The sequence below is a fragment of the Hyaena hyaena genome, unplaced genomic scaffold (genome assembly GCF_003009895.1).
Source record: "Hyaena hyaena isolate Hyena2069 unplaced genomic scaffold, ASM300989v1 scaffold_176, whole genome shotgun sequence".
Taxonomy (NCBI): Eukaryota; Metazoa; Chordata; class Mammalia; order Carnivora; family Hyaenidae; genus Hyaena; species Hyaena hyaena.
The window spans coordinates 800261-812327 of NW_024080809.1; the positions used below are offsets into that span (position 1 = coordinate 800261).

A 12067-nucleotide genomic window follows, 5' to 3' on the forward strand; every position below is an offset into this window, starting at 1 on the left:
CCAGAGTAAGGAAGACACTGTCTGGGGCTATGAGCACCCTAGATCCTGCCTCGGTTTCCCCTCTGGAGAATAAGGATGTGATGGCAATCCTTACCCTGCTTGTGTCCAGGTCTGTTTCAAGAGTAAAATGATCGAGAGAGAGAGGAATGTGTCAGCTGTTAAGGACTGGGCCCTGAGCATCAGTGATAGATGGACTCTAGTCTTTGCTTCAGTTTCAGGGCTCAGACAGCAGTGGGTCTCAGCTGCAGGGGCTCAGAGGTCCAGGGAACACCTGAGGGGCTGGACGTTGGAGTCAGGTGGGCTTGAGCTGAGACCTGAATCTGCTCCTAGGAAGGCGTCAGGCAGCAAAATGCTGGCCCAAGTAAATTCATGAGGTTAGAGCAGACTGTCCTAGGCTCATTGAAATTTTGGCTTGGACCTTTTCTGAAAGTTCATAGTCCCCTTCTCTCCTGGCCCAGGAGGAGCCTGGTCATTCAGTGATGCTCCAGCTGCATCCGGGAGCCCAGAGGCTCCCAGGTTCCAGCTCAGGATGGGAGCCTCACTCTGTCCTGGGGAATGGCTCCTTTCTCACGATTCTTGTGCCCTGATGTAGAACAGGCCTGAGTGGGCAGCCAGCTTGCTGCCTGCCCCATCCGGGCCCTCAGCAGTCTCCCAGGTCCCCCTCCCACCCACCCCCCCACCCCGTATCAGTGCATCCTGTAGAATGCAAAGAGGAAATAGGAATCAGCCCACGCGTCAGTGCCAGGACCTCGGCTCACACAGCCCTTCGCCATGCCAGGTGGATTGGTGGTGCCCTGTTGTCCCTCAAGTCTGCCCCTGGAGGGCCTCTGTTTATCCCCCACCCCGGTGAGGCATGAGCAGCCGTCACCCAGGGGAGATGCCTTCATTCACTCCGCCACTTCAGTCCTCAGAGCCCTTCCCCAGCCCATAGTTTGTCCACACCCCCACTGTAGCCTGGGAAGCGGTTCCATTTCATAGATGGGGAAGGAAAGGCCCAAGAGACGGGAGAGTGAATTAATTGCCCGGGAGTGGAGTGTTGGGACTACGATGAATCTGTCTGACCCCAGGGCCAGAGCTTATTGCCTGGGCCAGACCCTTCTCACTGCCATCCAGGAGCTGGTAATGGGGTGGGGATGGTAAGAGGGACAGACCGCACAGTAAGAGGGAGGCTGAGGAGTTAGCCGGGAGGCTGTGCAGCTCAAGGGACAGGGTAGATGGTTTCTGCCCCAGGGGATTGGTCTGGAGACAACCACAGTGAAGGGGCAGAGACACAAAGATGCCGAAAGGAGATTCCAGGACGGGGATGAGCCAGAGCCAGGCCGGGTACCTTTAAAGAAAGACTACAACATGGACCATTGTGGGAAATAAGCTTAGGAATTCCCTGAACTTGCATGGATGGGTAAACAAGGCATAAAGAATTAGAAAGCCACAGGATGAACACACCCAAGTTTAGGTAAACAAGATTAGGTAAACGGTGCAGAGGCCCAGTATAGCACAAAGGTATAGGGGATAGGGAATCTCAGGATGAAAACATCCAAGATGAGATAAACCAGATTAGGTATTCAGGGTGGAAAGCCTCCCCAATTTAGTACAAGAGCAGAAAGCTGCTTTCACAGGAAGGAAGGACCAAATTAGGTAAATAGGTAAACAGGGCTATAGACAGCAGTGGGGCGAAGTTGCCCAGAGCAGTGCTAATTAGCAAAAAAAGGTGCCTTGTTGACCCTAAGGTAGCACTGCTCAGTCTTTCTTGTCCCCTAGGCCAGTTTAGGTAAACAGAGGTAGGGCCTCATGTTTGCTTTAAACAGTCTTCCACCCAGCACCAGAATCTTATTTTGCACTGACCCCAACCCCTAACCACATATCTCCAAAACCCCCTTTTCCCCGCACCCATGAGTTAAGGTTCATAGGCTCATTGTCTATCTGTGCATGTCCATCACCCTGTAAACCTTCTGATCCTAGTAAAAATGGAGCAAGGATCCTTACTTGGGGCTCTGGTCTCCTCCCAGACATTAGCCTCTCTCACATTTTAATCATGTGTCCCACTTTCCGGCTGGACAACAGAGAATTCCAGACCCAGAGTCTATGACAGACCATAAGCTGAAAAGCTGGGGTGGGGGTGGGGGGCAATCACAGAGGGTCCTGAAGGCCAGGCTGAGCTCTAACATAGTTGGATAGCACTGGGGAACCATTGATGGTGCTGTGTCCCCATCTCTAGCACCCCAGACTGAGAACCAGCCCCTTCCACTCATGTTACTCTACCCTCTTTGGAAAATCAGGTGTTGTCACTACCTCCTGCCCACGCCAGAGAAAAGTTCCACCTTCTCCACGGGCTCAGCTGTGAAGTCACCCTACTCGGACTACTGCCCTTGGTGGCATCAGGAGGAGGGACAGTGCCTGGGCTGAGGCATGAACTGAAACACGGCCAGCCCTCGAGGACTCCCAGCCCAGGTGACACTGGGCAAGTGTCAGCACTCACCTGGCTCTGAGGCTATTTATAGACTCTGTGTCATCCTCAGAAACAGCAGTTTCTCTCCACTCAGCCCAAGTCATTTCTCACCCAGAGTGTGAACGGTTTTTGTCACCTAGGGATCCTGAAGGAACCCTTTAGGCATCACAGAGCCAAAGAACAGCCAGGTCATGCTGACATTTGAGGTGGCAAATTCAGGTGCCTGCGGGAGTGGGGGCCAGGCAGTGAAATGTACACATAAAGCATTCTGGGCAGGCTCTAGGGAGTGAGGGGAGGCGGTGCTGTGTCCAAACACCCCACTTAAAGGGGCAGCTGCTGCCCGGGCCAGCCAATTGTGTATGTGAGACCATGAACCCAGTATAGCCAGATCTTCTCATTTTTCAATAAAAGCTGAAAAATTTAGGTTCTGTAGAAATCTCCCAATTAAATTTTTTTTTAACATTTATTTATTTTTGAGAGAGAGAGAGAGCAGGAGATGGGGCAGAGAGAGAGGGAGACACAGAACCCAAAGCAGCTCCAGGCTTCGAGCTGTCAACATAGAGCTGATGTGGGGCTCAAACTCATGAACCATGAGATCATGACCTGAGCCGAAGTCAGATGCTTAATCGACTGAATCACCCAGGCACCCCATGAAATCTCCCAATTTTTAAATGTTGGGACCTGCTTTTAAAATAAAGTTAAGCACTGAACGAGCCATAAACACACATCCACAACCTAGATGGGTCCTCTGGGCTAATAGTTTGTAAGCTGTGATCTCCACTATAGAGAGGAGAGAAGTGGAGCTCAGAGAGGGTCAGGGACTTACCCACAGTCACACAGCCTGGAAGTACTGGGACGGTGGACAGACCCCTCTCTTCACCGTTGCTAGGACCCTTCTGCAAAATCTACTCAGCACACATGTTTTCAGAGCACCCGTTCTGTGTCAGGCCTGAGCTTTGCCCTGGGGATTCAGGAAGAGGTCAGGGACAGGCAGTTACAGTGCCACGTGATGGTAAGTGCTACCGGGTAAGCCTCCCCAGGCAGCCCGTGTACATGGCAGGGGTGAATGGTGTGGCCTTTGTGAGGGATGACGTCACGGTGGTCCTGGAAACCTTTCCAGGAGGGGCTGGGAGGGACGTGGCTCTGCTGTGGGCCAGGGGTGGATTTTCATGAATGATTATTGCCAGGATCAATCTCTGGGACAATGTACCTTAGGTAGAAGGAAGCCTTGGACTTCATTTCTCTTGGTTCCATTTGAGGGGGCTGGGATCCCTGAGCGTATGTGTCACAGGCAGTTAGCTGACAGGGAGCCCGGAAGAGAGGTGCTTGGCTGAAAGCTCAGAAAGTGAGCAAGACCCTGCTCACAGGCCACTGAGCTGGCTGCACTCTGGGGCATTTCCCTGTGGTGTTCGCAGCCTTCACCAAGCAGTGTGAATGCATCAGCCTCTCTCTGCTGGCTTCGGGGAAGCACAGTGGATCTGCTCCCCAGCACTCTGTGAAGCAGAGCATGATGGGAAGCAGGGAAAGATGGGCAGGGGAGGTTTCCCTCAAGGCTCGGGGCGGGTGGTGGGCACAGTGACCAGAAAGAGGCTTACAAGGAAGGTCTGGGGAAACTTCCCTTCCGGAGTCCAGCTGGGCTTTAAATGTCACACATGTGGGTTCTGTGGGCCTCAGGGAGAGGCAGCCAGCCGACGGGGCTGGCTCACCACTACCACCACCCCCACCCTCCCGCCCCACCTCCCCAGCTGCTTGGCTCTTGCACAAGCCACCTGGCCATAGAACAGAATAGAAAGGAGTGGAATGGAAGAAGCACACCTGCTGAATGTATGGGCTGGCTGCCATGATGTGGGCGGCCCTGGAGGCTGAGGAAGTCTTCCTGAGAAGCTGCCCCCAGAGGGGAAAGTTTGGAAGGGTGGTGGAGGCAGGCCCTGGGGGACGGGGTCACTACCAGCCAGCTCCGGGGGCCCGAAAGTGTGGGCTTTGAGACCGCAGAACTCTGCTAGCAACCTGGCTTCCCCTTTCCTTCTTTCACCCCCCAGCTCTTCTCTGCACCCTTGCTGTGTACCCGACTGCTTCTCGAGGGATGCGAGATATGGTGGTTGTTAGGCAGGAAAGCAAACTTATGTTTTCATGGGGAAGAGGGAGAACAACCATAAAAAAAGAAGAAAAGGGGAACAAAGATGCTCTGAGGTAGGATATGCCCTGCACACGGGTGAAGCCAGGTGCTGTGCTCTGCAGGGCCGGGGGCGGGGAGGGGGGTGGGGAGAGCAGTGTTACTTCATGAGAGGGACCAGTGTGGCCTGACCAAGGAGGACACGTGTGGACCAAATCTCACCTAGCTGTGTGAGCTCAGGGAGTTTGCTTTTGGCATCTCTGAGCCTCCGTTTCCTCATCTGTAAAGAAGGAGTTAATAACGCCTATGTCACAGAATTGTCCATATTAAGAATGACGTGGTGAAGGGCTTTGACTATACTAGGGCCTCAGGGAATGAATGAATGAATGGATGAATGAATGAATGTACGCATGCATACCGTCTAGCTCAGGCCAGCTGAGGAGTCAGAGTCAAGGTAGAACGGGTGATTTTGAGGGAATGATATCGTAAGCGGTGGATATGTGCCCCAAGGTGTGCCCATAGCAGTTTTATGAGTGGGTTTTCACTACCGTCTGCCCAGGACTCCCCTCAATGATATCATAATGCCATGCTCACACCAACCGCGTACGGAAGCTTCCTTAAGTATATTCACAGCCACTGCGTCTTTTGATCCGCCAAACAGTGTATGAGGCTGGGCTGTTACCTCGCTCGTTAGGAGGGGAGGCTGGCACTCTGGGCAGCGAGATGGCAGGCAGCCCAAGGCTACACAGAGCAGCCAGCATTTGAGGCAAGGTCACTGGGCTTGGGCTCTTTCCACTATAAAAAAAAGTTATGATTTTCCCCCCATTTCTGCCTGTCCCCATGCCCACCCCCATGGAGGCAGTCACTAAGATGGCCCCCAGCGTCCCCTGGATAGTCGCAGCCTGCTCTAGTACCCTCGCTTTAGATGTGAGCTGGACTTAATGAGTCTTTCCCAGTAAACAGAACAGGCATCAGTGATGGGATGCTGCTTCCGGATTGGATTACAAAGAGACTATGATTTCTGCATTGGGTTCTCTCTCTCTCTCTCTCTCTCTCTCTCTCTCCCTCCTCACTGGCTGTCATGGTGTGACACTCAGGCAGCCTATGGAGGCCCCATGGTGAGGCACCAAGGCTGGCTGGCAGCTACATGAGGGAGTTGGACGTGAACCTTGTGCAGCCTGCCAACGGCCATGTGAGAGAGCTTGGAAGTGGATCGCGCAGATCAACTGGAGCCTTGAGGTGACTGCCGCCCCGGCTGATGGCCTGATTGCAACCCCTGAGACACTGAGTCGGAGGCACCCACCTGAACCCCACCTGGACACCTGACCCCAGAAACCGTGAGATAATACATCTGTGTTGTTTTAAGCCCCTCGGTAGCAGAGCCATTTGTCGTGCAGCAACAGATAACTAACACACACGCGTCCTGCCCCCAGCCAGGGCCCTTTAAAGGCCAGCTCTGATTCCGCAGCTCCACACACAGCCAGTCATTGATCCGCCGTCTCAGCAGGCCCGTGTCATCAGCTGCTCTTGGCAAAGACCTCTCAGGTGCGGTTGGAAAGAACTGGCTCTAAGAGACAGAGCTGCCCTGTCCTGGGGAAGACGTGCAGTGGGCTGGCTATTTTTATATCGGTTCCTCTGAAGGTGTACACATGCACGCTGCAAGAGAGAGGGAGCTGGGAGGAAGTCGTCAGGGAGAGGGCCCGAGCCTGGGTTTGGCCCCTGGGGAGGGACAGTACCTCACTTTGTGACTCCGTGCCGAGCTCTGCACAAAGCAACTCTGCTCTAAGGCATCACCCCGATCCTCAGGAGGACCCTGCACAGGGAAAATTATCCCCATCTTACAAATGAGGGAATGGGCGGCCAGAGAGGGTAAGTGATTTGTCCAAAGTCACACTGGTATGGAGGGGCGCCTGGGTGGTCCAGTCAGTTAAGCGTTCAACCTCACTTCAGGTCATGATCTCTCAGTTCAAGGGATCAAGCCCCGCGTTGGGCTCTGTACTGACTGCTCAGACCCTGGAGCCTGCTTCAGATTCTGTGTCTCCCTCTCTCTCTGCCCCTCCCCTGCCCATGCTCTGTTTCTCTCTCAAAAACAAACATGAAAAATAAATTTAATAAAAACAACAACAAAGTCACACTCGTGTGACTAGTGTGACTTCCCACTTGTGCTGGGCTGTGTGTCTTCCTCGGAGTTGATGGGCTCCGAGCAGCGGCTCTTAGATGGCTTATGCCAGGTATCATTCTCTCTAGGTGGCCTTTCTTCCAGCTGGCCTGGCCCCTTGCTCGGTGACTTAGATTCACGGTCCCGTCTAGTCCTTGTGATAACTCTGCAAAGGACAGGCTGCCCTTCCCCATGATGGATGATAGCTCTGAGGCCAAAGGGAGCCTGTGATTTGCCCAAGGCCACACAGATACCAAATGGCTGAGCTGGATTTGAACCTAGTTCCGGCTAACTGCAAAGCTTGCACTGTCCTCCCCATCCCCCACCCCCCCGCCCCTGCAACCGGCTGGGCCTTATTGTCCTAGAGAATCTACCATTGCCTTCCAGCCCTGCGGGATGAGGTGAGAATCATGCACTGGGCTTATGCACACAGTCCCTGCCTAGAGTCAATGGGCAAAGGAGCTGGCTGGTAGGACATGAGAGGTTCGCAAGCACAGCCCAGGTTGGCCTTTGTGCATGCCCTGTCCCCACCTTTGTTTACCACGTACTGATGGCATAGCTGTCCCAAGGAGAGGGCCCTGCTGTCAGGCTTCCTAGGAGTGGGACTCGAGCCTTTGCCAAGACGAAATTGCGGCTCGGGCCGACCTCGTCTGAACCCTGGGCTCTCTGCCGTGTGGTTGCAAGGAGGCGAATGCCTGCGTGTCTGCAGTCTCTTTTTCCTTATTTGGTCTTGCGTCTCCTGTTGACCTGTGTGATTTTCTTGCATCTATTGGCTTAACCGTCGATCTCTCCTTACTCACATGAATACTTCTCACTCTTTTATTAGAATAAATCCCCTGCGAACTGCCTGCCCTCTGATCGAGGTTGCCCATCGCTGACGACGAGGCTTTTGCCTTTTCTTCCAATTAAAATAAGAGCTACAGTCTTTGGTGCCTGATGACCGTATGAACTGCTACCATTTACTGCATACTTAATAAACTGCACACAGCCAGAATTTACGTTATTTCTAAATCCTCCTGCAGCCCTTGAGAACAGGTAGTAGCGTTAACTGCTCTTTATAAATGAGGTCTCTGGAGCTGACAGAGGTTATGTAAGCTGTCTGTGGTTACACGGGCCTTCCCTCGGGTTAACTAAGTGGCTGAGCTATATTTGGCCTGGCTCTGCCTAATCCCAGAACTCAGCTGCCCTCCCCTCTACTGTTGCCGAATTTTAGCACAAAAGGTCAGCAGGTGCAGGTCAGGTTGGGAGAGGTGTCAGTTTATATAACAAAGATGAGCAGAAGCTCTGGAAATTGATCGACTCGTAGGCTCTCTTCCTGAAAGAGCATGTCAGCGCCACAGGCCCTGGGACTGGGCTAGTCTGGACATGTCAGGGGATCGCGGTGGAGGCCCCAGGGATATGAGGATACGCCCGACAAATTCAGCAGAAGAGCCAGCCTGGAAGGGGGAGCAGGGGATGCTGGGAATCGAGGTTGTTCACCAGGGAAGAGAGGAGGGTGGGCGCGATGCCATTTCCTGGGAGATGAGGACTATCATGGGCGGGGAACGCAGTGGGACTCCCTAGGCCTGAAGCAATAGCAGCAGGAACCAGATCTGGGCTTATTTAGACAAGAAAGTTTTCTCCCAGTCAGCGATATCCTACAGGGGTACCTTGACATAGTAAATTCACCGTGGCTGGAGAGCTGCTACGGAGAAGATTCTTACTTGGGGTGGGTGATGGGCCCAGGTGACCCATGAGGGTCCTCCCAGTTCTGAGCTATGGTTTGGCTCTGCTAGGGGGAGGCAGCTTGGGGAAACAGAAAGAGCAGGGCACAGCCTCCAATTCATTTACCGACGTATTGGTGAGTGAGATACAACGCGAAACTGCAACAGCTGGAAGCAGACACGGGTATACACGATTACTAGGTCCAAAATGTGCAAAAGTTTGTGAAGCATAGGAGCCAGTGGAAGGAACGAAAGAAAAATATGAAACTCTTTGGTGGCCTCCACATTAAAAAAATTTTTTTTAATGTTTTATTTATTTTTGAGAGAGAGAGAGACAGCGTGAGCCGGGGAGGATCAGAGAGAGAGGGAGACACAGAATCTGAAGCAGGCTCCAGGCTCTGAGCTAGCTGTCAGCACAGAGGCCGATGCAGGGCTCGGACCCACGAACCGTGAGATCATGACCTGAGCCGAAGTCGGACGCTTAACCGACTGAGCCACCCGGGCGCCCCAGTGGCATCCACATTTTAAACATCTGCACCTTTTATCAAGTTTATTGTTAATTCTATTGCTTCGACAACAGAAGTCTGTCCTACAGTTCTGGGGGCCAGAAGAACCGAGCTGTCAGCAGGGTGGGTTCCTTCTGAGGGCCGCAAGGGTAGGGTCTGTTCTAGGCCAATCTCCTCAGCTTGTAGATGCCATCGTCACCCTGTGCCTTCACACCATCTTCCCCCCATGCCTGTTTGTGTCCAAAGTTCCCCTTTTTAAAAGGACACTAGTCATAATGGAGCCGGGTGCACCCTGATGACCTCATCTTAACTATAATGGCAACAACCTTATTTTCAAGTCGGGTCCCCCTCTGAGGTACTGGTGGTTAAGACTTCAACCTATGAATTTGAGAAGGACCCCATTCAACCCTTATTGCGGCTCCTTGGGCCTCAACATCTCACAGAGATTTTAGCGAACCCCCACTGTCTCCCCTCCTTTTGTACGGTCAGCCTCCTAAACCCCGTAAAACTCAGTCAGGAGCCTCCCAGGGGCAAGACTGGGGGGCCAGCTCTGTTTACTGAGGCCGGAACGAATTTGGATTTGTCTCCCCCCCCCCCCCCCAATGACAGACATTGGTTCCTGGACCGGGCTGGCTCCAGTCCTCACCCGGGAGACTCCTCAGCTCCCGCAAGCCTCTGGTGGGCCAGGCTACCAGCTCACCGGGCAGTCCCAGATGTGCCAAATCCCATTCAGACTCCAGGTGGGAGCCCACTTCCCAGACTTCAGTTCCATACCTGCAGACTACACTCTGCTTTCCACCTCGGGGCCGTTATGTGGCCACGTGGTAAGGCGCTTTGTCCGGCATGCTAAGCACTCAGTGAATGGTGGCCACTACTATTTCTGGTACTGTTATTGCCTAGCCATTTCCTCAGGGGGTAGGCACCACCTCACCTCTCTACCCCTAGTGTGTGCAGCACCTGTGGATCCCCGCTGGGGCAAACTGAAAACTTCTAGTCTGGAACTGCTCAGAGCACCCAGGACCCCATCAGGTGATGAGGGGCGCAGTGGGTGGGCTTGGAGACCTTGCATGCCTCTCCTACCTGAGGACCTGGGCTGTTATTAGAAGATCACAGAAGTTTTTTTTTTTTTTTTAAGTTTTATTTATTTGAGAGAGAGATGAGGGGGAGGGACAGAGAGAAGGGAGAGAGAGAGAGAGAATCCCAAGCAGGCTTTGTGCTGTCAGCACAGAGCCTGATGAGGGGCTCGAACTCACCAACTGTGAGATCATGACCTGAGCCGAAACCAAGAGTCAGTCGCTTAACCAACTGAGCCACCGAGGTGCCCGGATCACAGAGGGTTTTTGACCTCTGTTGGCGCCTGTTCTGGAGAAACACCCACACAGCCTGGAATGTCCTGGGCTGTGATTGCATCAACTGGAGAAGCTTCCTGGGGTGCTGCCCTTGAAAGTTAAAGGTTTCCAGGCTGCGACGCTGTGGGCAGGCTCTGAGACGGTGATGAAATTATTGCCAAACACCTCTGTGTGCTCACCTCTGCTCACCACTCAGCTCACTCACTGCCCTCCTCACCCCACCCATACTCATCTCCCCGACAGCTCCTGGCTCCAGTGGCTGCTCCTCAGGCCATCACTGTAGCCACTGACCAGTGCCCTTCAACACAGCCTCGTCAGAGGTGCTCTCTCCGGCACCAGGCTGTCCTTGGGTGTTTCCTGGGATCCCACTGTCCCCTCTGATCGCTCCTTCTTGTCAACCTTCCCGGTCCTGCCTCCACCTGCCTGGACCTTTTGAGTGGACTTCCCAGGGCTTTATCTTTTGCCCTCTCTCTTCTCTGTCTGCCTCTCACCCAATCCCAGGACCGCTCTAGGCTTGGAAGGGGCAGTCTGGGAGGGGCCTTGGCATGGGGCTGAACGTCTCTGGATGGGCAGCTTTGTGAGAGTCTAAACTGTTGGCTGGCACCTGAGAAGTCCCGCAGAGGAGGAGGTCCTGACTGACCTGTGCTAGGGTCTTGGAGAAGACTTGATTGGAGCCTCCACTGGCAAATGAAGGTCTTCCATAACAGAGTTTCTGACAGCAGGATGTGGGCCTGGGACAGGACCAGATTCTGGGGAGAGGGAGGCAGGTTCCCACCAGAATAGCCCAAATAGTCCAGCCAAGTTCAAACACAGAAGCCTGGGGGACAACCCATGGTCCAAATGTGACCTGGCAAGGTCAGGTGGGGCTGGGTTCCAGGCTGCCCTGGCCCTGGGTCACTCTCTCTCTCTCTTCTTTTCTGTACTCATGCATTCACTTCTTCACTGAGCAGCTATTATTAAGAATCAATCACACAACACAGATGCTAAGCTCTCTGGTCAGGCTCATTATCACCTGAGCTTCTCAAGTGCACCCATTAGAAACAGGACTTAGGGGCACCTGGGTCGGTTAAGAAGCCACCTCTTGGTTTCGGCTCTGGTCATGGTCTCCTGGTTTGTGAGTTCGAGCCCTGCATTGGGATCTGAACTGATGCGCACAGCTGCTGGGATTCTCTCTTTCCCTGCACCTCCCCTGCTTGTGTTCTCTCTTCCTCTCAAAATAAATAAAAAGAAACAGGACTCATCCTGGAGTCTGAGGGAGCTGAGTTGCCAGTGATTCCTTGATGTGGTAGCTTTAAAATATGTCTTCGAATCTCACTCCTATTGCTGACATCAAGGGGTGGAGTCTTCTTCCTCTTCACTTGAGGATGGACCGGCCTGGGTGACTCACTTCTGCCAGAATGTGACACAAGTAAGGCTGCATATGTCTTGCTATGCGTGGCCAAAAGGCAACATGGCTTCCACCTGACTCTCGCTGCCGTGCCGTGAGGAAGCCCAGGCCGCACAGAGAGGCCACCTGAAGGCATTACAGCTGACAGTCCATGCTGAGGTCCCAACTGCCACACACAGGCATGAGGGGGACCCCTGCAAGCACCCCAGCCCCAGCCCCGCTCTGACTGCAATCACTTGGGAGCCCAGAGTGAGAACCACCCAGCTGAGTACAGTCAGCCTGTCATAGCCATGAGAGTTGATAATAATGAATGATGGCTATTGTTTCACGCCACTAGCCTTGGGGTGCTTTGTTATGCAGCTGGAGTTAGCCAGAACGCCTGGTGGGGAGTTGTGATGGACACCG

At 53.5% G+C, this 12067-nt stretch overlaps 1 long non-coding RNA gene across 1 annotated transcript; it reads left to right on the forward strand.

The window, feature by feature from the left end:
* The first annotated feature begins 6689 nt into the window (after positions 1–6689).
* Positions 6690–7708, forward strand: LOC120237320. Its single transcript, XR_005529921.1, has 2 exons — positions 6690–7118; positions 7544–7708. It is a non-coding gene; the product is annotated as an uncharacterized LOC120237320 (long non-coding RNA).
* The last annotated feature ends 4359 nt before the right edge of the window (positions 7709–12067 follow it).